At 46.7% G+C, this 26,412-nt stretch overlaps 1 long non-coding RNA gene across 1 annotated transcript in view; it reads left to right on the forward strand.

Annotated features, from left to right (window-relative positions):
- The window catches only part of LOC137563971 (uncharacterized), a 57,115-nt gene that overhangs the window by 22,510 nt on the left and 8,193 nt on the right, over positions 1–26,412 (forward strand). Inside the window, exon 3 of the long non-coding RNA XR_011030484.1 lies at positions 6,880–7,054. This is a non-coding gene — a long non-coding RNA (uncharacterized lncRNA). The remainder of the gene's footprint in view (positions 1–6,879; positions 7,055–26,412) is intronic.

A 26,412-nucleotide genomic window follows, 5' to 3' on the forward strand; every position in this document is an offset into this window, starting at 1 on the left:
CACTATGGGCTCCATTCACTAAAGTGTAAAAACTGCTATCACAGCAGTTATTACGCGAGCTGCCGTGTGTGAACAGCATTACTTCGCGTGATAAGCGAAGGTTTGCCCGCGATCACAGGCGCTTTTCACATGAAAGGTGCCCAACTCATTTTTTTTCTTCATCCGTTTATGTTTCTGTTAAAGTGGAATCATTGTCCCCTTGCCAGCTCGCTTGGCTGCAAGCTCTGGCATCGCTCAGATCGGATGGGGGGGGGGGGGGCACTTATGATTGTAATATTATGTTATTGGTTTAAATTTACACAGTTTTACACTATGGTACTCTTTCTCAAGGTTTCTTTTCACTCTTTCTCGAGGTTTAAAAAAGGTTAATGGAGTAGAAGTGCTATGATTCCTGGCTACAATAGCACCCTCTATACTGCTATTGCGGCCTTCCTTGCCGCAATAGCAGTATAGAGGGTGCTATTGTGGACAGGAACGCAAAGAATCACTCGCGTTCCCAGCCTGTCAGCGCCGGTCGCCGAAACCGGAAATAGCCGCCGGCGGGAAAAGGAGGATCGGAGCGAGGCTGCGAGGACACCAGACAGCTGCAGGGGGCTGATGGAAGCCCCAGGTGAGTAAAACTTTTTTTTTTTGTGTGTGACTTAAGTGACCCTTTAATACAGTGCTTACAGAGTGTAACTTAGGTTCACAAACTTTTATGTTATTGACACTATTTGAATCGACCCATGATCTGTTATGACCACGCCCACTCACATGGGGCCCCCTACATTTATTCTGCACAGGGGCCACTGTTGACTTTGTCCGTCATTGACTAAACATGACATTCCTCCAATGTGATCTGAAGAAAAAAGGGTAAGGCTACTGAGGATGGATGGGGAGAGACAGGTGCTCATTAACAGCCTGTAAGGGCCCAAATTGCTTTTTAAATCGCTAGTGTAATGCAAACTATATGGTAGAGCTCTCACTGTGGCGATTGCCAAAGATTTGCGGTAAACGCAAACGCGACACATGCATCTTTTTGAGATTTTAGAGCTATCATGATTGCAATGTATTTAAAACGTGTATCACAATTCAAAAAATGTACAGCATTAAATGTACGATAATCGCAAAAGCCGGCGTTTTGCTATCCCCAGTGTGAACGGGGCTCAAGGGAGAGCGTAAGGCTAATGAGGATTCTGGGGGTAGATAGGGAGAAAGGGTCAGGGCAGTTTCTAGACTTCAAGCCGGAAGGAGGAAGTGTGCGGTAGCGAGTCTTGCATTGTGACCAATAGGATGTATGCAAGACATTTGGAACGCAGGAAAGCCGACGAACTTATGGGTAACTAACCCCCTCTCTCCCAGCCGCACAGCTGAGGTAATTAAGCCTCATTTAAATCACAAATTAGAGTCCTTAGGGACTTGTGAGCTCCATGCCTGGTGAGAGGTGTATGGAGGCTGCATATTTATTTCCTTATAAGCATTGCAATACCAGTTGCCTGGTTATCCTGCTGATCCTCTGCCTCTAATCCCTTTAGCCATAGACCCTGAACAAGCATGCAGTAGATCAGGTGTTTCTGACATACTAGTCAGATCTGACAGCTGCATTAGCTGAATGCTTGTTTCTGATGCAGATTCAGACACTACTGCAGCCATATAGATTAGCAGGGCTGCCAGACAATGTGCATTGTGTAAAAGGAAATAAATATGGCAGTATCCACTTACCTCTCACTACAGTTGTCCTTTAAGTTACCTGGGGCTTGTACCAGTTTCCTGCAGGGGACAGACCGATGCTCCGGTCCCCCGCAGCGCCCTCCTTTCGTTCTAATGCGCTGCCCTGGTCCGCGGGCCTCCTAATCGTTCTCCCATGGACGAGAGCGCTCTGCATATGTGCAATATGAAAAACTATGTACTGCACATGCAGAATGCTGTCGCCAGCGTTTTGCGATTTTGTGAGTGATTTGTATTTTAGTTCTTACCTGCGCGTTATTTTTTTTTTTTTCACAGTGCTTTTCTAAGCGCTTTTGCAGAGCGATTTGTATTTTCACTTTCTGACTCAAGTCAGGAAATTAACTCTTTGATTTGGAAAATAATAAATAGAATGTATTTATTCTTAAAAGCGCTTTGCGATTCCCTATACCTTCCATTGAGGCAAGTCACCCCAAAAATGGTACAGGCAGCGCTTTGGTGAGCAGATTGGAATCGAACCGCTCATATGTGAACACTCTCATAGGGAATCATTGCACAAAAGCTTTTAGGGCGATTTTGAAAATCACCGGCGCTTAAAATATCCCAAACGCGCCCAAGCTATTAAAGTGAAACTTTTTTTTTTTCAGCTTTCAGTTCCACTTTGAAGGGAACCTTATCTCAAAATATTTTCACTTACCTGAGGCTTTTACCAGCTCCCTGCAGCCAGCCTGTGCCCTCAACATGCTGGAGCAATGCTCCAGTCCCCTGAAGCAGCTAAGTTTCGTGCACCTGCGCGGCCCTGGCTGCGCGCATCTACGCTCTCGCTCACATCGCTGTCCTGCGCATGCGAAATAAGAGAAATCAGGGTCGGCGACGTGAGCGAGAATGCGTGTCTAGGGCCGTGCAGGCGCAGTGGCTCAGGTGACTGCAGTGGGCTGGTAATAGTCCCAGGTTACTGAAAATCCTTCTTTTTTTTTCTCCTTCATTTGAGGTAAAGGGCAACTAAAGCAAGAGGGATATGGAGGCTGACATATTTATTTCCTTTTTATCAATGCACATTGCCAGGCTTCTCGCTGATCCTCTGCCTCTAATACTTTTAGCCATAGATCCTGAAAAAGCATGCAGCAGATCTAGTGTTTCTGACAGTATTGTCAGATCTGACAAGTTTAGCTGCATGCTTGTTTCTGGTGTGATTCAGACACTTCAGCAGCCAAATGGATCAGCAGGGCTGCCAGGCAATGTGTATTGTTTAAAAGGAAATAAACATGACAGTATCCATATTCTTCTTACTTTAGTTCCCCTTTAAGGTTCTCTTTAACTCACTTCTCCAGGTACGCAGCCTGCTGCACATATGCAAAGGACTGTGAAGGCGGGGCTTAACACAGATGGGGTGGGGTTTATCATGGCCAAATGGGATGGGAATGCTTTTTGATTTGGAGGCGGGGCTTTGCAGCGGCAGGAAGGGAACATTTTGGCCAATGTCTGGCCCTGGAAAAGTCTCTGATCACGTATTATTGCTACCAAAGGGAATTTACATCCGTTTTTTTTAAGTAATATCAGCCCAGAATGAGCGTCAAAACTCCATAAACTAATTTCTGGTCTCAGAAATCTAATTCTATGGCATCTATACTACATTCACATTGTAATTCCTACTAGCGGTGACACCCCGGCGCCACTGGCGGTGAGGAAATTCTGTTTAAAAAAAAAAAGACACTGCAGCTGGGCGCCCTTGGGGACCCAGCGCCCGGGGGCACTTGTCCTACCCCGACCCCCCCCCCAAGCTACGCCCCTGTGCTGGAGACACAGCTACCTGGAGGATGGAGGTGACCTTCAACTGAGAAATGTGAGGGAGTGTGCGCCGTGTGAGCTGCGCTGTGTACGCTGATGTGTGGTGTACTGCTGAGCTGTCACTTCCTTTGCTGGGCTGTGGGCTCTGGCATTGCGCACATCACACTCCATCACAGAGAAAGGGTTAATTGTCCTCTCCAGTCTCACAAGCTTATGACTGTGGGGCGGAGCTTAACAAATGTTAGAGGTGGGGCTTAGCGCACATAGGGGCGGGGCTTTTGCGGTATCCCGTGCACCCTTTTGGAAGGGAACATTCTAGTGCCCTAAGCAGCAATTCAGGGCAAAGATCTGCCTTAGAAAACACGCGGATTGGTTAATGTATATTTGCTATTAAGTGGCCTTCACGGCAGTACATCATTTATCAGCCAAGGATAAACATCATTCAGAACTCTACGAATTCCGACTCTCAGGCAGGGGTCACACTTGTCTTTCAGTTTTCTTCACTTTTCAGAAAACTGAAAGACAAGTGTGACCCCTGCCTTACAGCAGCTATTGTAATTTATATAGAAAACTGACAAATTGCACAAGATGTCAGTTTTTTTTCTGCGTGCAAAATCTACATCACTTAGCCCATTGATTAAGGAGTTCTCAGTTGAAATCAGTTTTTCTTTGCAGAAAACGCGCATGAAAGCCAAGTGTGACCCCTGCCTCATAAATCTCTATACATCGCATCTATTTTCCCTTACAGTGTCACTTCTACTACCGGCCGGTAGGTGGAGCTCCAGGTCTCTACTATCAGGACTGCCGCTCTCTGTAGTGCTTGGCTTGTTCCTGGAGCTTCTGCCGAGGCATGTCGGGCCTGAGAGCTCCTGGCTGTCGGGGATACAGAGAGAGGCCACACGTCTGTCTCCGCCGCTGCTCTCTCTGCGAGGACGGTATATGCCATTATGACGTCATAGCAGCTATTGTGACGCACGCGGACCTCTCGTGTACCGCTGAGGATGGCACCTGCAGTGCCACGTGACCTCTGCTATTGCTGTGTCATGCTGGTAGGGAAATGAAGCCCTAGTCCCAGCCTGTCACCACCACTAGACTCTGCACTGCCCTTATTATTGCTGCAGACACAGCTACCTGGAGGTGACGTGCAACTGGGAAATGTGAGGGAGCGTGCGCTGTGTATGCTGATGTGCGGTGTATGCTGAGACTGGGGGCTCTGGTGGTCTTGCTCACATCACACTCCCATCACAGCAAAAGGGCTCACTTCATTCTCCTCTCCAGGCTCTCAGCCCGCTCCGCGCACAAGCATATGACCTGGGGGCTGGGGAGGTTAATGAATGTTAGAGGTGGGGCTTTTCACGGTATGTGCCCTCTTCGAGGGTAACATTAAAGTGCCCTAAGCAGCAATTCAGGAGGAAAAATCTGCCCTAGAAAAGACGCTGATTGGGCAATTCTGGTTTGTGTGTTTTTCTTTACAGTCTACATCATTTATCAGCCCAGGACGAGCATCAGAACTCTACATCTATTTTACCTTATATGGTGTCATTTCTACTACCAGCCGCTAGGGGGAGCCCCGGGTCTTTACTATCAGGACAGCCGCTCTATGTATTCTGCTTCTTGCCGGTGTATGTCGGGCCTGAGAGAGTTCCTGGCTAATGGCAATCGGAGATGCAGAGAGAGAGGTACACGTCTGTCTCCGTCGCTGTCTCCGCTCTGTCTGCGCAAGGCGGTGTATGACGTCATGGCAGCTATTGTGACGCACGCGGGCCACTCGTGTACCGCTGAGGATGGCACCTGCAGTGCCACGTGACCTCTGCTATTGCTGTGTCATGCTGGTAGGGAAATGAAGCCCAAGGCCCAACCTGTCACCAACACTAGACTCTCTGCACTGCCTTTATTATTATTGCTACCTGGAGGATGGAGGTGACGTGCAACTGGGAAATGTGAGGGAGTGTATGCTGCATTGCTGTGTATGCTGTGTCTATGCTCCAACATTTCACCATAAATTGTGAAAATAGCACACAAAGGAGTTGTCAGCCAAAATGTAAAAAAATAGGTTTACTTACCTGGGGCTTTCTCCAGCCCCTTGCAGCTGACTGTCCCACGTTGTGCGTTACGCTCTCTGCCGCCAACCTGGGTTCCCCGCACGGTGCAGAGGCCCGCGGTCTGCCTTTCTGTGCGAAGCGCCGCTGTCAATCATGGCCACATGGTCCGCGGCGCACTGGGCAGGTGCAGTAGTTATGCGCAGTGTGCTGCGGGCCACGTGGGCTTGATTGCAAGCGGCGGTTCACGCAGGCGCAGTAAGGCCGGCCCCGCGGTCAGCTCTTGCACTGTGCGAGGAGCCCGGGACGTCGGCAGAGTGGTCGGCGTGGGACAGTCGGCTGCAAGGGGCTGGAGAAAGCCCCAGGTGAGTAAACCTCATTTTTAAATATTTGGCTGATGATTCCTTTAAAGTGTTGCTGATGCAGGAAAAAAGAAAGTTAAACTTACCTGGGGCTTCTATCAGCCCCCTGCAGTCACCCTGTGCCCTCGCCGGTACTCAAGGATTCTCTGGTCCTCCTCCGTGGCCCTGTTTTGACTCTGCCAACTGAGCCATTCGATGGCCACTGCACCTGCGCAGCCCTGGCCAATGCGCATCCTCGGCACCCCCGTCAGCATTCTGTGCAGGCACACTACGAGAAAATCTCTATTGCGCCTGCACAGGACGCTCCCGGCAACAAGAGCACGTACAAGGATGAGTGGCCATAGATTGGCAAGATCCAAACCCAGCCGTGGCAAGGGACCGTTAAGTATCGGGGCGGGCACATGGCGACTGCAGGGGGCTGGTTGAAGCCCCAAGTAAGTTAATCTCGTTTTTTTCTTCATCAGTTTAGGTTTCTGTTAAAGTGAAATCAATAGAATCATTGTCCCCTTGCCAGCTCGCTGGGCTGCAGGCCCTGGCATCGATCAGATTGGGGGGGGGGGGCCACTTGTCTAATGCTGGTACTGAGCACTAACTAGCACCCGGCTGTTGCAGGAGAGCAGCTGACAGGTGGTGAATTCACAGCCTGTCAGCTGCCAATCCGAGAGGCTTGTTGCGCATCGGCTGGCTCAGTCTCCACCACTCCACACTCGATCGGCGCGCTCACTATTCACGTTTGCGGGAATACCAACACTGCCTCGGTGTATCACACAGCTTTCTATTCCGCATCAACACTCCTCTCTAGTGTGGAAATGAGAGCTGTGTGACACTCGAGGCAGTGTTGATATCCCCGCACACATCAATCGTAAGCATGCTGATCAAGGGTGGAGATGGAACCAGCCAGTGCCCAGCACACGGGGGAGAGCCCGTATAAAAAAGCTTGATGTGCTGATTCTGCGGGAAACGTGTGAGTGCAATATTATGTTATTTTAATAGTTTTACACTGTGGTACTTTTTTTTTCCCCAAGGTTTCTTTTTATTCTTTCTCGAGGTTTCATAATGAGTAATGGAGTAGAAGTGCTCTGATATGTTGAAGAGGATATCTCATATGATCTGATCGACATCTCGGCCAGTGTGGTTGGGGACGGCCATAAGCATCCTCCGAGTGTGCGATTAGACCTGCTTTATATGTCTTCCCATCCGGTGAGTCTGATCACATCGGGTGTGGTGGTGGGTTTATGGATGAATATTGTGGCCTGAGGATCATTTAGCCAAAGCAGTATGTGGCAAGCACCAATGGAGGACTAGGAAAATGATCCAGACGTGCTCTCGACTCCAGTCACCTGTGCACTACAGGTGTCTTCCAATATAGAAGTTCCAATGAGTCAGCACCGTCTTCCCTAAAAATAAGCTCTTTTATTAAAGAGAACCCGAGGTGGATTTACTTATGCTAGTGGGGCACAGAGGCTGGTTGTGCACACTAACACCAGCCTCTGTTGTCCCATGGTGTGCCTCCAAGACCACCCTGCCTGCCCCTATACCCCCCGCAGTGCTGGCAACACGCAGCGTGTCGCCAGCACAATGTTTACCTCTCGCCTGTCTGTTAGCGCCGCTCCCCCGCCTCCTCCGTATCGGCGCTACCCGCCCGCGTCCCTTCCCTCCCGCTGATTGGAGGGAAGTGACGCGGGCGGGTAGCGCCGATACAGAGGAGGGGGGGAGCGGCGCTAACAGACAGGAGAGAGGTAAACATTGTGCTGGCGACACGCTGCGTGTTGCCAGCACTGCGGGGGTATAGCGCCGCGCAGGGGGGTCTTGGAGGCACACCATGGGGCAACAGAGGCTGGTGTTCGTGTGCACAACCAGCCTCTGTGCCCCACTAGCATAAGTAAATCCCACCTCGGGTTCTCTTTAAGTATCAAAAATCTTGAAAATCCATGATGTACAAGCAGCCAGCATCATGAGGATCATTTAAACATGTTTGGAAATGTATTGATACACGATCCACGTGGACTTCATTATGTCTATTGCTAACACTGGCTTCTTTCTGTATGTTGTGTAGTGCTATCCTTTTAGTGGTACATGTTTGATATGAAGGAAGCAATCCAACTGAAACCACTACATTTTAAAGGACATATCTAAGCAGCGCTAGTCTTCTAGCATTTTGTTAACTACACCTCCTATGTTACGCCACCCGTCACACGCACGGAGACATGAGGCTTGAAGCTGGCAGATACACCACCGATTGGGTCACACAAGATCCTGCTGCGCCCTCCTGTGTAGCTCCACCCGCATATTACAATAATGCCATAGCACAGACACAGTGCTAGCGGAGACATAAAGGGCACACCGACTCCGGGAAGCAGTCACGCTAATAGCAGCGCAAGTTAATTCTGGCGCAGCTATTCCAATAATGCAATTATCTACTACGCCTTCTTTCACGGCCCAGACTGCATAATATGGGGTCACGGCTATGCCTGTAATCACCATGTCATCTGCGGCTATTTGTTATAGCCTGGCTATTTTAAACCGCAATCCACTTCATTTTAATATTGCTGCCGTTCTACAATCAAAAAAACAAAAAAAAATAAAATAAATAAATATATATATATTATAGTAGTTTGCAAAAGTAGTCGGCCCCCTTGAAGTTTTCCACATTTTGTCACATTACTGCCACAAACATGAATTAATTGTATTGAAATTCCACGTGAAAGACCAATACAAAGTGGTGTACACGTGAGAAGTGGAACGAAAATCATACAGGATTCCAAACATTTTTTTACAAAGAAATAACTGCAAAGTGGGGTGTGCGTAATTATTCAGCCCTCTTTGGTCTGAGTGCAGTCAGTTACCCATAGACATTGCCTGATGAGTGCTAACGACTAAATAGAGTGCACCTGTGTGTAATCTAATGTCAGTACAAATACAGCTGCTCTGTGACGGCCTCAGAGGTTGTCTAAGAGAATATTGGGAGCAACAACACCATGAGGTCCAAAGAACACACCAGACAGGTCAGGGATAAAGTTATTGAGAAATTTAAAGCAGGCTTAGGCTACAAAAAGATTTCCAAAGCCTTAAACATCCTACGGAGCACTGTTCAAGCGATCATTCAGAAATAGGAGTATGGCACAACTGTAAACCTACCAAGACAAGGTCGTCCACCTAAACTCACAGGCTGAACAAGGAGAGCGCTAATCAGAAATGCAGTCAAGAGTCCCATGATGACTCTGGATGAGCTGCAGAGATCTACAGCTCAGGTGGGGGAATCTGTCCATAGGACAACTATTATGCCTGGCCTTTATGGAAGAGTGGCAAGAAGAAAGCCATTGTTAACAGAAAAGCATAAGAAGTCCCGTTTGCAGTTTGCCACAAGCCATGTGGGGGACACAGCAAACGTGGAAGAAGGTGCTCTGGTCAGATGAGACCAAAACTGAACTTTCTGGTCAAAATGCAAAACACTGTGTGGCGGAAAACTAACACTGCACATCACTCTGAACACACCAGCCCCACTGTCAAATATGGTGGTGGCAGCATCATGCTCTAGGAGTGCTTCTCTTCATCAGGGACAGGGAAGCTGGTCAGAGTTTATGGGAAGATGGATGGAGCCAAATACAGGGCAGTCTTGGAAGGAAACCTCTTGGAGTCTGCAAAAGACTTGAGACTGGGGCAGAGGTTCACCTTCCAGCAGGACAACGACCCTAAACATAAAGCCAGGGTAACAATGGAATGGTTTAAAACAAAACATATTGATGTGTTAGAATGGCCCAGTCGAAGTCCAGATCTAAATCCAATCGAGAATCTGTGGCAAGATCTGAAAACTGCTGTTCACAAACACTGTCCATCTAACCTGACTGAGCTGGATCTGTTTTGCAAAGAAGACTGGGCAAGGGTTTCAGTCTCTAGATGTGCAAAGCTGGTAGAGACATACCCTAAAAGACTGGCAGCTGTAATTGCAGCAAAAGGTGGTTCTACAAAGTATTTACTCTGGGGGCTGAATAACTACGCACATCCCACTTTGCAGTTTTAAAGGGAAAAAATGTTTGGAATCATGTATGATTTTCATTCCACTTCTCACGTGTACACCACTTTGTATTGGTCTTTCACGTGGAATTCCAATAAAATTGATTCATGTTTGTGGCAGTAATATGACAAAATGTGGAAAACTTCAAGGGGGCCCGAATACTTTTGCAAACCTGTGTGTGTGTGTGTGTGTGTGTGTGTGTGTGTGTCTACCGTATCTATCGTAAGAATTAAGATAGGTGTGGAAAAGGAAGTATGGTGAGCGACACATTGATAACGTAGTGTGCGCTCATAGCAGGGATCAGGCATAGCTTTTATGATTGGGCACAGGGTTTTGTATGAGAATATTGTTAAATAAAAAAAAAATCTGTATTAAAGACTGAAATTTACGAACAAACGACTTTTTGTTTAATATACCTACCAATTACAATTCAGCATGCTCCTGCTGGTTTATCACTTTGTTGTCTCATAGCTGATAGACTTTGCTCTCATTAATAGCACTTATTTCCCAACGACTAACACCTGTGTCATTATTTAGTGTTGTATTTATATATACAACATTAAAGGGAACTTAAACTGATAGGGATATGGATGTTACCGTTTAAACAATACCAGTTGCCTGGCAGTCCTGCTGACCTCTGTGGCTGCAGTAGTGGCTGAATCACACCTGAAACAAGCATGCAGCTAATCCAGTCTGACTTCAGTCAGAGCACCTGATCTGCATGCTTGTTGAGGGGCTGTAGTTTAAAGTATTAGAGACACAGGATCAGCAGGAGAGTCGGGCAACTGGTATTATTTTTAAAAGGAAAAATCCATATCCATTTCAGTTTAGGTTCCCTTTAAAGTGAATGGGAACTGCATTTAAAAAAAAATGAAGCAAATACTTACCTAAGGAGAGGGAAGGCTCTGGGTCATATAGAGCCTTCTGTCTCCTCTCTCTGTGCTCTCTATCCTGTGCTGCCCCCCCCCCCCCATTTCAATCCCCCGTCGAAAGGGTATTTGGAAGTCTTCGGGAGCGGTGCGGCTCCATACTGCACAGGCGTGAGCGTGCAAGAGAGCGTGCTTGCGCAGGTGTAGTACAGGGCCGCCCTTCTTCAGGAGCACTCGGGCTCCCTGAAGACTTCTGAAGCCTCCTTCGGCCGGGTAAAGCAGTATTTGACTAATTTAGCACCGGAACGAGGGGACCAGGAGAGGAGTGGGAAGGCTCTATACGACCCAAAACTTTCCCTCTCCTTGGGCAAGTATCTGTCTCATTTTTTTTTAAATGCGGTTCCCATTCACTTTAAATAACGATAGACTGGTAATATCCGTTAAAAAGTAAGGGCTATTAATGTGAGCGCAGTCTATGAGCTAGGAGACAACTTAAAACGGCATATAATTAGATAATATGGAGCGCATGCGAGAGTGTATCATGAAGCTGCATGCAATTCTGCTCATATTCATATTCATAGCAGGGCTGTGGAGTCGGAGTCGAGGAGTCAGAGCAATTTTTGGGTACCTGGAGTCAGAGTTAGGAAAAAATGCTCTGACTCCTAATGAATTTAAACTGTAATTAACACAGAAAATATGACAAAATGTTCTATTTCTCAGATAATAGGCATCATAAATTATATATATATATATATATATATATATATATATATATATATATATATATATATATATATATATATATATATACTGTAGTAATAGCTGTGCTTGGCGTGCAAAAATGAAATAACTACCATGAAATCAAAAATAGTTACTTGTGCTGCTTTAATAAAGCAGCTCCCGTACTTGTAAAGTCAGATAAACATATCTGATTGTGACTGTATATATGATGTGTACACAGGAATCTATATATATATATATATATATATATATATATATATATATATATATATATATATATATATATATATATATATATATATATATATATATATATATATATATATATATATATATATATATATATATATATATATATATATACACTACTGCAAGAATAAAGCCTGATGTGTAGCTGTGTCACTAATAGAGATGGTCAATGAGATGGAAATAATTCTGCGCTGATGCTGGTTTATGCAAATTTATGCACTCCTTTTGCTCATGAAATCAAATAATTTGATATGTAGTTAAAATTTGGTTTGGTGACTACGAATTAAAGGGTACCTGAGACGGATGAAAAGAAAAGTTTTATACATACCTTGGGCTTCCTCCAGCCCCTTTCAGGCTAATCGGTGCCTCGCTGTCCTCTTCCACCACCTGAATCTTCTGCTATGAGTGGCGGTAATTCAGCCAGTCAGCACAGTCCGGCCGCGAGCCACTCCCACAGCCAAGAGCATTCTGCACCTGCGCAATAGTGCTGCGCAGGTGTAGTACGTTCCTGGCGGTGGAGTGTGTGCCCGATTGGCTCAAGTGCCTGGACCCATACCAGAAGATCCAGGTGGCGGAGGAGGACAGCAAGGGACTGATTAGCCTGAAGGGGGATGAAAGAAGCCCCAGGTATGTATAAAACTTTCATCTGTCTCAGGTTTGGTTTAAGTTACACAGGAAAACAAAAGTTTGCTTTCTTAATACAGAAAGAATTAGCGATAATTCAGGTTGGAGTGAGCTTGAGATGTCTCCCAGTGCATCACTGCTGAATATATGCAAATTATGCAAATTAACCATTGTTGCCCTTAGAAGCTAAACACACCTCCAGAACTGGCCACTTGTCTTAGGAGTATGTGATTAAATTGTGTTCTACTTCAATCAACAGCAGTTGTGTCTGTTTTGGGGCTGGCAGGTCCACCACCGCCACCCTAACATTTTAAACGGTTTTAGTGATTTTTACCCTTCTGGCGCCTCTGTACATCTCTCTATATATCAAGATATACACCCTTGGCGGAAGGGTGCCACACCCTCCTTTTCCTCTATCCACAGAGAGCGACGTCGTAGTCCTGAGTGGGGACAGGCTTGTTCTCCCCTCCTACTTATTCAGTGGTTACCTTGGAGGTAACCCAGGTTTGTAAGTATAATACTTACGTTTCATATTTTCTCTCCCATTCTCCAATACGTACTACACTATATTGGGCTCTCGGTTTTCTGCTTTTCATCCATTGACAGTGAATGGGTCAGCTCTGCGCTTGCAGGCAGAATGCATGCAGCAGTATGCAAGCGCATCGTACTGCTGTGCAGCACATTTGATGTGAACAGCAGAAGGGCAGTCTATACCCTTCTGCCGTTCTTGCATGTTACCACGTCATACACGCTTCCAAATGCGCACTGAACGAGAATGATGTGAACAAGGCCTAACTCTATGACTAAAAGTATTAGAGGCAGAAGATCAGCTGGATAGCCAGGTAACTAGTATTGTTTAAAAGGGAATAAAATGGCAGCCACCATATCCCTCTCAGTTCAGTTGTCTTTTAAAATTCCTAAGCGCTGGCAGTTGAGATGCATTTTATGTTACATACATTCATTCAACAAGATTGTAATATACAAATTAGAGGAGTCTGAGTCGAGGAGCCGATGGAATTCTAACTTTCAGAGTCGAAGGATCTTTGTACAGACTCCACATCCCTGATTAATAACACTTATTGTTCAATGACTTATACCTGTGTGCATCATTAATTAACGTTGTATTTAGATAATGATAGACTGGTAATGTCCGTTGAAAAATAAGGTCTTTTATTGTGAGCGCAGTGTATAAAATGGTAAATAACTAGATTACATCGGGCGCATGCTGATTTGTTGTGTTACAATTTTCCACAAGTGCATACGGGACAGTGTATTTACAGCAAGTGACTACGGGACAGTGTATTTACCGCAAGTGACTACGGGACAGTGTATTTACCGCAAGTGACTACGGGACAGTGTATTTACCGCAAGTGACTACGGGACAGTGTATTTACCGCAGGTGACTACGGGACAGTGTATTTACCACAAGTGACTACGGGACAGTGTATTTACCGCAAGTGACTACAGGACAGTGTATTTACCGCAAGTGACCACGGGACAGTGTTTTTACAGCAAGTGACTACGGGACAGTGTATTTACCGCAAGTGACTACGGGACAGTGTATTTACCACAGGTGTCTATGGGAAAGTGTTTCGTTAAATATCCGTGCAATACTGATATTTAAAAGTCCTATGTCGCGAAAATCTTAAAATTTTAAATACATGTAAACTTATACAAATAAGAAGTACGTTTGTTTCAGAGTAAAATGAGCCATCAATTACTTTTCTCCTATGTTATTGTCACTTACAGTTAGTAGTAGAAATCTGACATTACCGACAGACTTTGGACTAGCCCATCTTCTCATGGGGGGTTCTCAGGGTTTTCTTTATTTTTAACCACTTGACGACCGCATTGTTTAACCCCCCTAAAGACCAGGCTCATTTTTGCAGCACTGGGCTGTGCAGACTTTTCAGCCTCCTGTACAGCCCAGCTAAGAAGCGTGGCGATCGGATTCACCGCCTATTTTTGTCAATAAGGGGACATGCTGCCGGAGGGGTCCGATCGCCGCTGTCACTTATTTTTTTTTTTTATCTGCCTCATAAAGGCTCTCTCTCGCTCTGTCCCCCTCCCTCTCCTTCCTCCCTCCCCTCCGCCTATTTGATTGAACTGGACGGCGATCCGTCCTGTTCTCCTCCTCTCATAGGCAACAGCCTATGAGAGGATGGTGATCCCCAGCCAATCGGAGGCCGGGGATCGCCAATCTCGTACAGCACTCCCGGAGACTGCAGCTCTGTACTGATGTAAACAAAGGGGATTTCTTTCCCCTTTCGTTTAAAAAATAGTCTGCTAGCCACGATCGGCGGCTAGCAGGCTAATCATGGCGCTCGGCACTGTGAACGGGCAGGGAACGATCGCGCATACGCGCTGCCATTCCCTGGAAAACTACAGCTCCAGGACTTGACGCCGATCGGCGTTAGGCGGTCCTTGGGCTGCCGCCGTGTTCACGCCCATTGGCATGACGCGGTTGTTAGGTAGTTAAAGTAGCAAAAAAGTTTCTGTACCGTACTTTTTTTTAAAAGCACTTAGTGAATGGCAGTTGCTCCGTCCAACTGCCAAAAAAGTGTGCAGGGAGGCTGGCCAGCATCTTTGTATAATCTTTTTCACGGAATGTCTTTAGAAAGAACTAGTGGACCTAAGCCCGTTTAAAAACGGGCTAGGTCTGTCACTGCGCATGCGCCCGCGGCGCGCATACATTTCCGCCGCGCGCCCATCCGCCCCTTCGCTCATCATCGCTCGCCGCCCATCACTGTTCCTCAATGTTTCTGTGTCCCTACACTTGCGCAAAGTGCATGTGGGGGACACACACGGACATAGGATGCAGAGACAGTAGGGTTTTATTATAGAGGATAAAAATGCCATGCTGAGAATCCCCCACAAAGAGATGGGCTACTCCAAAACCCGTCGATAATGTCAGATTTCTACTACCTACAGTAAGTGACAGCAACATAGGAGAAAAGTAATGTATGGCTCTTTTCTCTGGAACAAACGTACTTCTTATTTGTATGTGTTTTTAAATTTTAAGATTTTTGTGACAATTTCTCTTTAAAGAGAACCCGAGGTGGGGTTCTAAGAATGAAATCTGCGCTCAGAGGCTGGGTCTCCTTATATTGCCCAGCCTCTGTTGCTATTTCAATCCCCCCTATGTTCCCCCTGCGCTCCGCTCTCCCCCATAAATCACAGCCGCGCTGTGCGGGCTGTGTTTACCTTTGTCCTGTCAGTCTGCTTGCTCCCCCGCCTCCTGCAGAGCTCCGGTCCTCGCCTGCATCCCTTCCCTCCCCGCTGATTGGAGGGAATGGACGTGGGCGGGGAGCGGCGCTATGCAGGAGGCGGGGAAGCTGCAGAGAATGACAGGACAAAAGTAAACACAGCCCGCTGTGACACGCTGCATGTTGGCAGCGCGGCTGTTATTTATGGGGGAGAGCGGAGTGCAGGGGAACTTGGGGTGGATTGAAATAGCAACAGAGGCTGGGCAATATAAGCAGACTCAGCCTCTGAGCGTAGATTTCATTCTTAGAACCCCACCTCGGGTTCTCTTTAAGTTTGCTGAAAGCTGTGCCTATTTTAACTTACGGCTTTATTAAACGTATGCCCGGGAGCCCTCTTAGGTGAGGTACCATCCCCTCTTGGCCTTTAGGAAGGATCTACCAACAGCTGCTTCAATAAAAGAAGTTCATGCCACAGCCAGGTTGTGGGTTGAGTCCCCTACCGAAGTAGGGTAACAGAGGGAAACTGGATAGACCAGCAGGAGGCACCCAAAAATGGAAAGTACTGCAGAGCTCAGTGTGGAACTGTAAAGTAATAAATCATAAAAGTACATAAAAAGGACTGATCCTACCTTAATAAGGAGGCTTGAAGAACTTTGACAAAAAGGTATAGACCTTTATTCAGCACATAGGCGTTTCAAAGCATCCTCAAGTCAACTAGTGTTCCTCGCAGTACAGTGCAGAGCACTGAGAACACAAATTCATTTGTGGGCACTGCTACTCTATCCAGTATAGCACATATACAAGTCAGCCACGCCTCCCTTGAGAAAGCTGGCCGCTAGCCAGCGAAACATGTCGGGATCTCCGGCGTGACAAACCACGAGCCACCTCTCGTCTCTCTGCCTCCTCACCGCAGCACAGTGGGACACCATTAACTGATCCATCGTCAGCTAGTTACAGGACTTTGCAAGCCGGATCCACCGACCGAGGACTGCATCTCCTTTTGTGAGGATTCCACCATTGCCTTTTCCTCTGGACGGTAGTCACCTATGACTGGATCCGATGCCGATCAGAAAACACAGGATGGGTAACATATATCACCTCAGCACAGCTGATGTTCACTCTGATGTTCACTATACCTGAATTTTTTTGAAGGGCTATTATATCAACCTGCCTATATAGCTTATTTGCTACAGTGTATGTGCAACTGGCTTTGACTTGCTTGATGACCCACCTATGCTGAAAGACTTTGCTGCTTATGCTACTTCTGGAAACAGATTTCTTTAATTTCTTGCTCGTGAATACCATACTCACAGAAGCCTTTTTCCTGTCCGCAGGAAAATACCACATATTTATATTTTTGGCAAACACTAATCAACAATTGCTGGACTTTTTCTGTCTTGCTTGCTTTTCCTGCTTTAATTGCATTTTTTGCATCTGGATTGATGTTAGCAACATTCAGGCCCTTTTTTTGCTAGCTAGCAACTGTATTGATGTATAGTTTTGAGGCTATTCGTGAATTTGGGTACGAGCTTGAGGTGTGAGCGATGACTGAGGTGGCCACCTGGTTGCTTTTTAAAGTATAGTATGTTCACTATATATATATATATTTATATATATATATATATATATATATATATATATATCTAACTTCTTTTTTTATATATGCTTAATAAAATAAATTTTTGATACTTTTCATAAAAACCTATTTTGGTTGTCTGGCTCAGAACCCCTCAATACTTATCCTAAAATCTTTTTTTGATAGCACATATACAACTCCTGCCCGCTGCTTGTTCATGTGGGAACCCTATTGGAGGCTTTCCAGCTTGAACACTTGAGTCATACTATCCATAGATCCAAGGAAATGTAGAGGCCGCACACCACTGGCTTTGCTAAATAAATCGTGTATTGCGATGCAACAGAACAAACACATTTCAAATATTTGAATTCCCCATTTGACAGCTTATTACCTGTTACTGTATATCCTTTGTGGCGTGAAAGTGATCTGCAATATGGGCAGGACTACAAGAGCAGTAAAAAAACATATTTCCAATATTGAAAGAGGGCGCATGCAACATTGTGTATCAGAAACAAATTTACCCCAGCACTGTGACTCGCCCAGGGCTACAGCCTGGTTCGCCGGTGCACAATCCTTCTGTGGGTCACCACCTCCACATACAGGAAACCAGACAACCAATGAAGTAGGCACTCAATTGGCGATAATTAATCTTGCGTTTAATGGATAAAGCTGCTCAATACAATATGTTTTTTGGTTTCTCCCCTTCCTCAGATGAGGGAACCCCCGAAACATGTCGTGTTGAGCAGCTTTATCCATTAAACGCAAGTTTAATTATCACCAATTGAGTGCCTTCATTCGTTAGCCCACTTTATACTTGTGCATGGATCGGATCCTAGGTGCTTGAGATTTTGTGGGCTTGAAAAAATTAAGAGGTCATGAAGAGGGTCAAATAAAGTTAAAGGACAATACCAGTTGCCTGCCAGCTTTGCTTGTCTATTTGGCCGCAGTAGTGTCTGAATAACACCAGAAACAAGCATTATTTATTTATATAGCGGCGACATATTATGCAGCGCTGTACAGAGTATATAGTCTTGTCACTTACTGTCCCTCAGAGGGGCTCAGTCTAGTCCCTACCATAGGCATATGTCTATGTATGTATTGTGTAGTGCATGAATCATAGTCTAGGGCCAATTTAGGGGGAAGAGGAAACCCACACAGACACACGGAGAACATACAAACTCCTTGCAGATGTAGAACTGGCTGGGATTCGAACCGGGGACCCAGCACTGCAAGGCGAGAGCGCTAACCACTGCGCCACCATGCTGCAGCCAATCTTGTCAGATATGACAATGTCAGAAACACCTGATCTGCTGCATGCTTTTTCAGGGTCTATGGCTAAAAGTATTGGAGGCAGAAGCAGCAGGACAGCCAGGCAACTGGTATTGCTTAAGAGGAAATAAATATGGCAGCCTCCGTATTCCTCTCACTTCAGTTGTCCTTTAAAGGAGAACTGTAGTGAGAGGTATATGGAGGCTACCATATTTATTTCCTTTTAAGCAATACCAGTTGCCTGGCTATTCAGCTAATCCTCTGCCTCTAATACTTTCAGCCATAGGCCCTGAACAAGCATGCAGCAGATCAGGTGTTTCTGACAAATTTAGACAGATATGACAAGATTAGCTGCATGCTTGTTTCTGGTGTGATTCAGACACTTCTTTAGGCAAATAGACCATCAGGGCTGCCAGGCAACTGGTATTGCTTAAAAGGAAATAAATATGGCAGCCTCCATATCCCTCTCACTACAGTTCTCCTTTATCCCTCCTGGCGGTTTGCTAAAAATCCGCCAGGGGGCAGCAAATCCTTGTCTCGCTACATGATAGCCGCTGCTAAGCGGCATCCCCCCAGCCCCTCTCAGGAGATCCCGTTCAAAGAACGGGATCTCCTTGAGGGCTTCCCCCGACATCGTGACGTCAAAGGAGATTCCCATCCACCCCACAGCGCTGCCTGGCACTGATTGGCCAGGCAGCGCACGGGGGGGGGGGGGGGGGCGGCCGCGGCGCGATGAATAGCGGCGGATCGGCGGGTAGCGGCGGCGATCACATTGCACACGCAGCTAGCAAAGTGCTAGCTGCGTGTAGCAAAAAAAAAATATGCAAATCGGCCCAGCGGGTTTTGAGCGGTGCCTTCCGGCGGCATAGCCCGTGCTTAGCATCTGGTTACCGCCAGGGAGGTTGAAGGGTACCTGAGACAACGGAAATTAAGTTTTATACAAACCTGGGGCTTCCTCTAGCTCCCTCCCCGGTGTCCAAAGCCTCCTGAATTTTCCTGTATTGGCCTAGTTCTCCACGGCCAGTCGGGTGTATTGCACATACCTCCGCGCTGCCGTCGCCGTAAGCAGCAGAACGCAGGAGCGAGATGGGGGCGTGTGATTGGTCACACTGCGCCGGCTAGCCGAAGATAACGGCGCTGCTACAGGAGAATCCAGGAGGCTTTGGATGCCAGCGAAGGAGTGATCTGCGTGGAGGGGGCTGGAGGAAGCCCCTGGTATGTATAAAACTTTACTACCCGTCGTCTCAGGTATACTTTAAAGAGCTGTCAGAAAGAGGGCCCGTTTCCACTAGAAGCGGTGCGATGCGGCTACATAGCCACATCGCCCCGCGGGTGTGCTGAAACACATGCATGGCAATTGAATAGTTTCCACTGCGTGTTGGTTGTGCGGAGCCGGGTGAAGCGATCGGAGAATCGGCTCCATGATGCAGATTCTCGCACATCTGTCCGCAGCAGCGTCCCATCTCCTCAATTCACTTCCACATCTTCCGGAAGTGCGGTAGTCACGCAGGCGCCAGCGGAAGTGATGCGATGCGGTTTGGTAGCCGCATTCGCATCACTATCCTTGTGGAAACTGGCCCAAACTCTGATCTTCAGACTCAACACACAGGACCCTGTGGCTACATATAGACATTAACATCAACTGCTTTCTCACCAATAATTGTGTATACATGGGCAGCTACATGCAGGGTTTATCATATATTGGAAGTCAAAATGTATGTTCAACTTGGCATATCCATAACCTGGATGTAGACATGCCACATGTATGGGATGCACAGTCTGGTGAGAGTATGTATAACTTATGACTCACACAGGAAACAATTAGTATGCACTTTGTAGCACACTATTTGTGTAAGCATGTTCCCATGGGGGTTGGGGGAGGAGGTTTTATGGCAAAAAATGGCTTTAAGAATCTATAACCCTACTGGTTTGTGACGTATGTTAGTACATTTTTGTGATTGATTCATGCGTGTAAAACACAGGTGTGGCTAATGCCGAGTACCTATAACTTCACATAACATTTACCAATTTAAAGAGGAACTTAAACCAAAGATTGAACTTCATCCCAATCAGTAGCTGATACCGCCTTTCCCAAGAGAAATCTTTACCTTTTCACGAATAGAAAACCCCTCCCACAGTGTGAGTGAAACCCCTCCCACAGTGTGATGTCACGACCACAGTCCTGACAATTTGCTGTCTGTGAACCTCGTTGCATTGTGGCAAATAACAGCTTTTTCCAACCGCCTAGCAGGCAATATCTCCCTCTGTGCATAGGACTCTCAGTAACGAACATTCCGCACAGATCACCTGGCAGAACTAAAGTGTCGCCACCTGTGATAAATTTTATAATGTAAATCAGGGAGAGGAAGATTTTACAATGGGCAAACACGGACTATAATTATTTATAAATGAATATTGTAAAAATAATAAGCAGTTGTATTAATTGTTTTCACTACAGTTCTATTTTAACTTTTGTAAAACAAAAAGAAAAACAATTGACCGCCCCAATAGTGTATTATTGGTGATGACAATTGGAGATTTTCAAAAATAAGCTTTATACTCTCAAGTGTGGGTTGCCGAAGGCAGGCAACCACTATTTGCACATGGGGGGAAATTAGACCTGTCCCCACACAGGCTAAAAAGTCGCTCTACGTAGATAGGAAAAAAGGGTGGTCATACCCATCCACCAGGTGGATAATGCTCTCTTTCCTTGAAATTAAGACGTCCCCCGAAAGTAAGCCCTAGCAAGAATTTTGAGCATGCTTGAAATATAAGCCCTACCCCAAAAATAAGCCCTGCAGTGAGGGGAAAAAGTATGGCAGTGGCAACTTGTGTTGTAACTGGAGCTCAGAAACACGAGTTGCCTTACTTCTTCCCCATAGGCTGAAGCTTGTGGACAAAGCAGCATGAAGTTGGGGGAAAGGATGCAGGGGGATATTGGGGGACATTAGGAGGACATGGGGGAACAGAGGGGGACACGGATACAAAGGGGTACACCAGGAGGATACTAAAGGTACAAGTGAGACACAGGAGCACACAAGAGGTGATTCCAGCAGAGGAATAGATGGCACAGTGGGGAAGGCAGGCGGACATGCAGCACAGAAACTTGTGTGTTTATAGAAATACTAGTTGACCTAAGCCCGTTTAAAAATGGGCTCCAGGTCTTTTCAGCCGCCGCCAGTCAGTGCGCACTCGCACCAGCCCGTCGCTCTCACGCGTCTGCCCAGCTCCCTGGCCCGTCCTCCTGTGTCAACGGTTGTCCGTACTGCGCACATGCGCAGTACAAAAAACCACGGGCACACAGACAGGGAAAGAGGATGACGCAGGGACAGTTAGGTTTTATTGTATAGGTTAAGACAACCCCTGAAAACAAGCTTGGCACATCTTTTGTGGCAAACATTTGTAAATGACACTGCCTTATTTTCGAGGAAACATGGTAGATACTTATGAAGGATACAGAGGCGCCAGATAGGATAAACTAGTGGTGCCCAACCTTTTTTACCCAAAGGCCGCACATCATATCAAGATAAATTTTGCGGGTGACACATGCATATAAATCTTTTTTCTAGTAACAGTTAACATGGTGTTGGAAAAGGAAAGAAAACGGCAAACCAAGATTTGTTGTACTCACCATTTGATGCCTATTTTCTGGGGTACCTGGATGTATGTGCAGAGGCTCTCTGGGTGACTTCCCCCGCCCAGCACAAGTACTGTGAGAGCTGCGGGTAGTTGCGGCCTACTATTAAGCAGAAGCCGGGGTCTCAATTAGTTGCCGGGGCCTAGCCGCGGGTGAAGGTCAGCGTGGAGCAAAGTTTTTGGTTAAAGGACTTACGAGGCCTGTTTGCTCAAAAAAAAAAGTTAGATACCTGTGTCAGTTTGTGAGGCACGGAGGACGCCGTCAGTGCCCTCCGTGCCGTTCCGCCGGGTCCCCGCCGCTCAGTATCCCCCCCGAACATCCCCCGACCGCACGGCCCAGGGTCGGGCTCTCCAGCCTTCACAAAGATGGCGGCCGGAGCTTGCCGCGGCTGCGCAGTCCGCATAGCCGCGAGTGCGGCTGCGCAGCTCTAAGGCCAACCCCCCCGATCCACGCTACAGGAAACAGCCTGTTACGTGGATCGGGGGGTTGGCCTTAGAGCTGTGCAGCTGCAATCGCGGCTATGCGGACTGCGCTTCCGCGGCCAATTCCGGCGGCCATCTTTGTGAAGGCTGAAGAGCCCGACCCGGGCCGTGCGGTCCGGGGATGTTCGGGGGGATACTGAGCGGCGGGGACCCGGCGGAATGGCACGGAGGGCACGGACGGCGTCCTCTGTGCCTCACAAACTGACACAGGTATCTAAATTTTTTTTTTTTTGAGCAAACAGGCCTCGTAAGTCCTTTAACCACTTGAGGACCGCCCCCAGCCGATGGGCGGCGGCAAAGACCGGGCCTAAACGACCGCAATACGCCCATCGGCGGGGGCGGCATGAGAGGTGGCTGTGCGGCGATCGCGTCATTAATGACCGATCGCCCACCCCAGCCCTCAGAACCCCCCCTGACCACCCCAGCACACCAGTATCTGCACCCAAGCACCCACCTCAAAACCCATCAATCACTCCCTGTCACTATCTAGCGACTCTATCCCCTAGGTTAGGTCCCTAACTGCCCCCTAGGGTCCCCTGATCACCCCCCCCCCCCTACCCTCAGATCCCCCCCCCCCAGACCACCCCTCTGTATACTATATATATATATATATATACCTATATATATATATATATATATATATATATATATATATATATATATATATATATATATATATATATATATATATATATACTGTGCAGCGCTGCGTAATATGTCGGCACTATATAAATACTAAATAATAATATATAATAATAAAATAATAATAATACTGTATACATTTGTATACAGCTGCCTTACCCACTGATCACCTGTCTATCACCTGCCTATCACCTCTTGTCACCACCACCCATCAGAGCAGACCCTAAACTGTCCTTTGGGGGCACCTGATCACCCACCCAGACCCTCAGATTGCCCTCAGACCCCCCCTCCTGATAACCTCCCCAGTGCATTGTTTACATCTATTCTCCCCTGTAATCCCTCATTGATCTCCTATCGTCACCCCCTGTGCCTGCCACCCACCAGATCAGGACCCAGTCTGCCCCGTGCGGGCACCTAATCAACCCCCCACACCCTCAGACCCCCCCAATCACCTTCCCGGTGCATTGTATTTGATTGTGCTGTAATTGTATTTGATTGTGCTGACATTCAATTTGATTGTGCTGACATTCTTTGATTGTGCTGTAATTGTATTTGATTGTCCCGTGATTGGCTTTGATTGTCCCGTGATTGGCTTTGATTGTCCCGTGATTGGCTTTGATTGTCCCGTGATTGGCTTTGATTGTCCCGTGATTGGCTTTGATTGTCCCGTGATTGGCTTTGATTGTCCCGTGATTGGCTTTGATTGTCCCGTGATTGGCTTTGATTGTCCCGTGATTGGCTTTGATTGTCCCGTGATTGGCCTGTGATTGACTTTGATTGTGCCGTGATCGGCTTTGATTGTGCCGTGATTGGTTTGATTGCCCTGTGATTGGTTTGATTGCCCTGTGATTGGCCTGTGATTGGCCTGTGATAGGCTTTGATTGCCCCGTGATTGGTTTTGATTGTGCCGTGATTGGCCTGTGATTGGCCTGTGATTGGCCTGTGATTGGCCTGTGATTGGCCTGTGATTGGCCTGTGATTGCCTTTGATTGGCTTTGATTGTCCTGTGATTGTTTCTGATTGCCTCGGATTCCCCACTTGCCACCACCCCCCTGTCACTATCCTAGTGATCTAAAAACAGTGATCAGTGAAAACTGTCACTTTTTTAGTATCACCAGTGTTAGCAGTTAGGCCAGTTAGCTAGGCCCCATTGTAAGTGTCAGTTAGTGCTCAGCCCACTGCACCACAGTCACTAATTAGCGTCATCACTGTCGCTAATCAACATTGGTACTATATAGTATCTGTAATTGATCATTACTGATCGCAGTCAGATCTATTAGGGTCACTAGGATCCACAAAAAAATGCAGTGTTTGCCCGATCAGGCCTGATCGTACGCCTGCACTTGCGTTCAGCACGCCCCACCGCAGTGACAGAAATTTTTTTTTCTGATCACTGCAAAAAACACTGTACAATAGCTGTGGCACTGTAAACATCAGTTTTGATTTCTTTTTTTTTTTTTTTAAATCAAAACTCGGTGACCACAGCTTTCTACCTCTCAAATACTCATTTATCAAAATTGATTTTTATTGTTTTTTTTCCACAAAGTGTCATTTTCTAACTTGTGACAAAAAATAAAATCTATGAACTCCCCATACTACTAACGGAATACCTTGGGGTGTCTTCTTTCTAAAATGGAGTCATTTGTGGGGTTCCTATACTGTCCTGGCATTTTAGGGGCCCTAAACCGTGAGGAGTAGTCTTGAAACGAAATTTCTCAAAATGACCTGTGAAATCCTAAAGGTACTCATTGGACTTTGGGCCCCTTAGCGCAGTTAGGGTGCAAAAAAGTTCCACACATGTGGTATCGCCGTACTCAGGAGAAGTAGTATAATGTGTTTTGGGGTGTATTTTTACACATACCCATGTTGGGTGGATGAAATCTCTCTGTAAATGGACAATTGTGTGTAAAAAAAAAAAATCAAAAGATTGTCATTTACAGAGTTATTTCTCCCACCCAGCATGGGTATGTGTAAAAATACACCCCAAAACACATTATACTACTTCTCCTGAGTACGGCAATACCACGTGTGACCCCTTTTTGCAGCCTAGGTGCGCTAAGGGACTTAACGTCCAATGAGCACCTTTAGGCTTTACAGGGGTGCTTACAATTTAGCACCCCCCAAAATGCCAGGACAGTAAATACACCCCACAAATGACCCCATTTTGGAAAGTAGACACTTCAAGGTATTCAGAGAGGGCTATGGTGAGTCCGTGGCAGACTTCTTTTTTTTTTTTTGTCACAAGTTAGCAGAAATGGAATTTTTTTTTTTTTGTCAAAGTGTCATTTTCCGCTAACTTGTGACAAAAAATGAAATCTTCTATGAACTCACCATGCCTCTTTGTGAATACTTTGGGATGCCTTCTTTCCAAAATGGGGTCATTTGGGGGGTATTTATACTATCCTGGAATTTTAGCACCTCATGAAACCTGACAGGTGGTCAGAAAAGTCAGAGATGCTTTAACCTTCCTGGCGGTAAGCCCGAGCTGAGCTCGGGCTATGCCGCCGGAAGGCACCGCTCAGGCCCCGCTGGACCGATTTGCATAATTTTTTTTTCCTGCACGCAGCTAGCACTTTGCTAGCTGCGTGCAGTGCCCAATCGCCGCCGCTACCCGCCGATCCGCCGCTATCCGTCTCGCCGCAGCCGCCCCCCCCCCCCCACAGACCCCGTGCGCTGCCTGGCCAATCAGTGCCAGGCAGCTCTATGGGGTGGATCGGAATCCCCTATGACGTCATGACGTCGGTGACGTCATCCCGCCCCGTCGCCATGGCGACGGGGGAAGCCCTCCAGGAGATCCCGTTCTTTGAACGGGATCTCCTGATCGCCGATCGCCGTCGGCGATCGGAGGGGCTGGGGGGATGCCGCTGAGCAGCGGCTATCATGTAGCGAGACTTTGTCTCGCTACATGAAAGAAAAAAAAAAGATTTGCTGCCCCCTGGCGATTTTTTAGCAAACCGCCAGGAGGGTTAAAATGGGAAAATTCACTTTTGGCACCATAGTTTGTAAACGCTATAACTTTTACCCAATCCAATATACACTGATTTTTTTTTTTTTTTATCAAAGACATGGAGCAGAATAACTTTCACGCTCAAATGTTTCGGAAATTTTACTTTATTTGAAAAATGTCAGCACAGAAAGTTAAAAAAGTCATTTTTTTTTGACAAAATTCATGTCTTTTTTTTTAATGAATATAATAAAAAGTAAAACTCGCAGCAGCAATCAAATAGCCCCAAAAGAAAGCTGTATTA

The sequence above is a fragment of the Hyperolius riggenbachi genome, chromosome 3 (genome assembly GCF_040937935.1).
Source record: "Hyperolius riggenbachi isolate aHypRig1 chromosome 3, aHypRig1.pri, whole genome shotgun sequence".
Classification (NCBI taxonomy): domain Eukaryota; kingdom Metazoa; phylum Chordata; class Amphibia; order Anura; family Hyperoliidae; genus Hyperolius; species Hyperolius riggenbachi.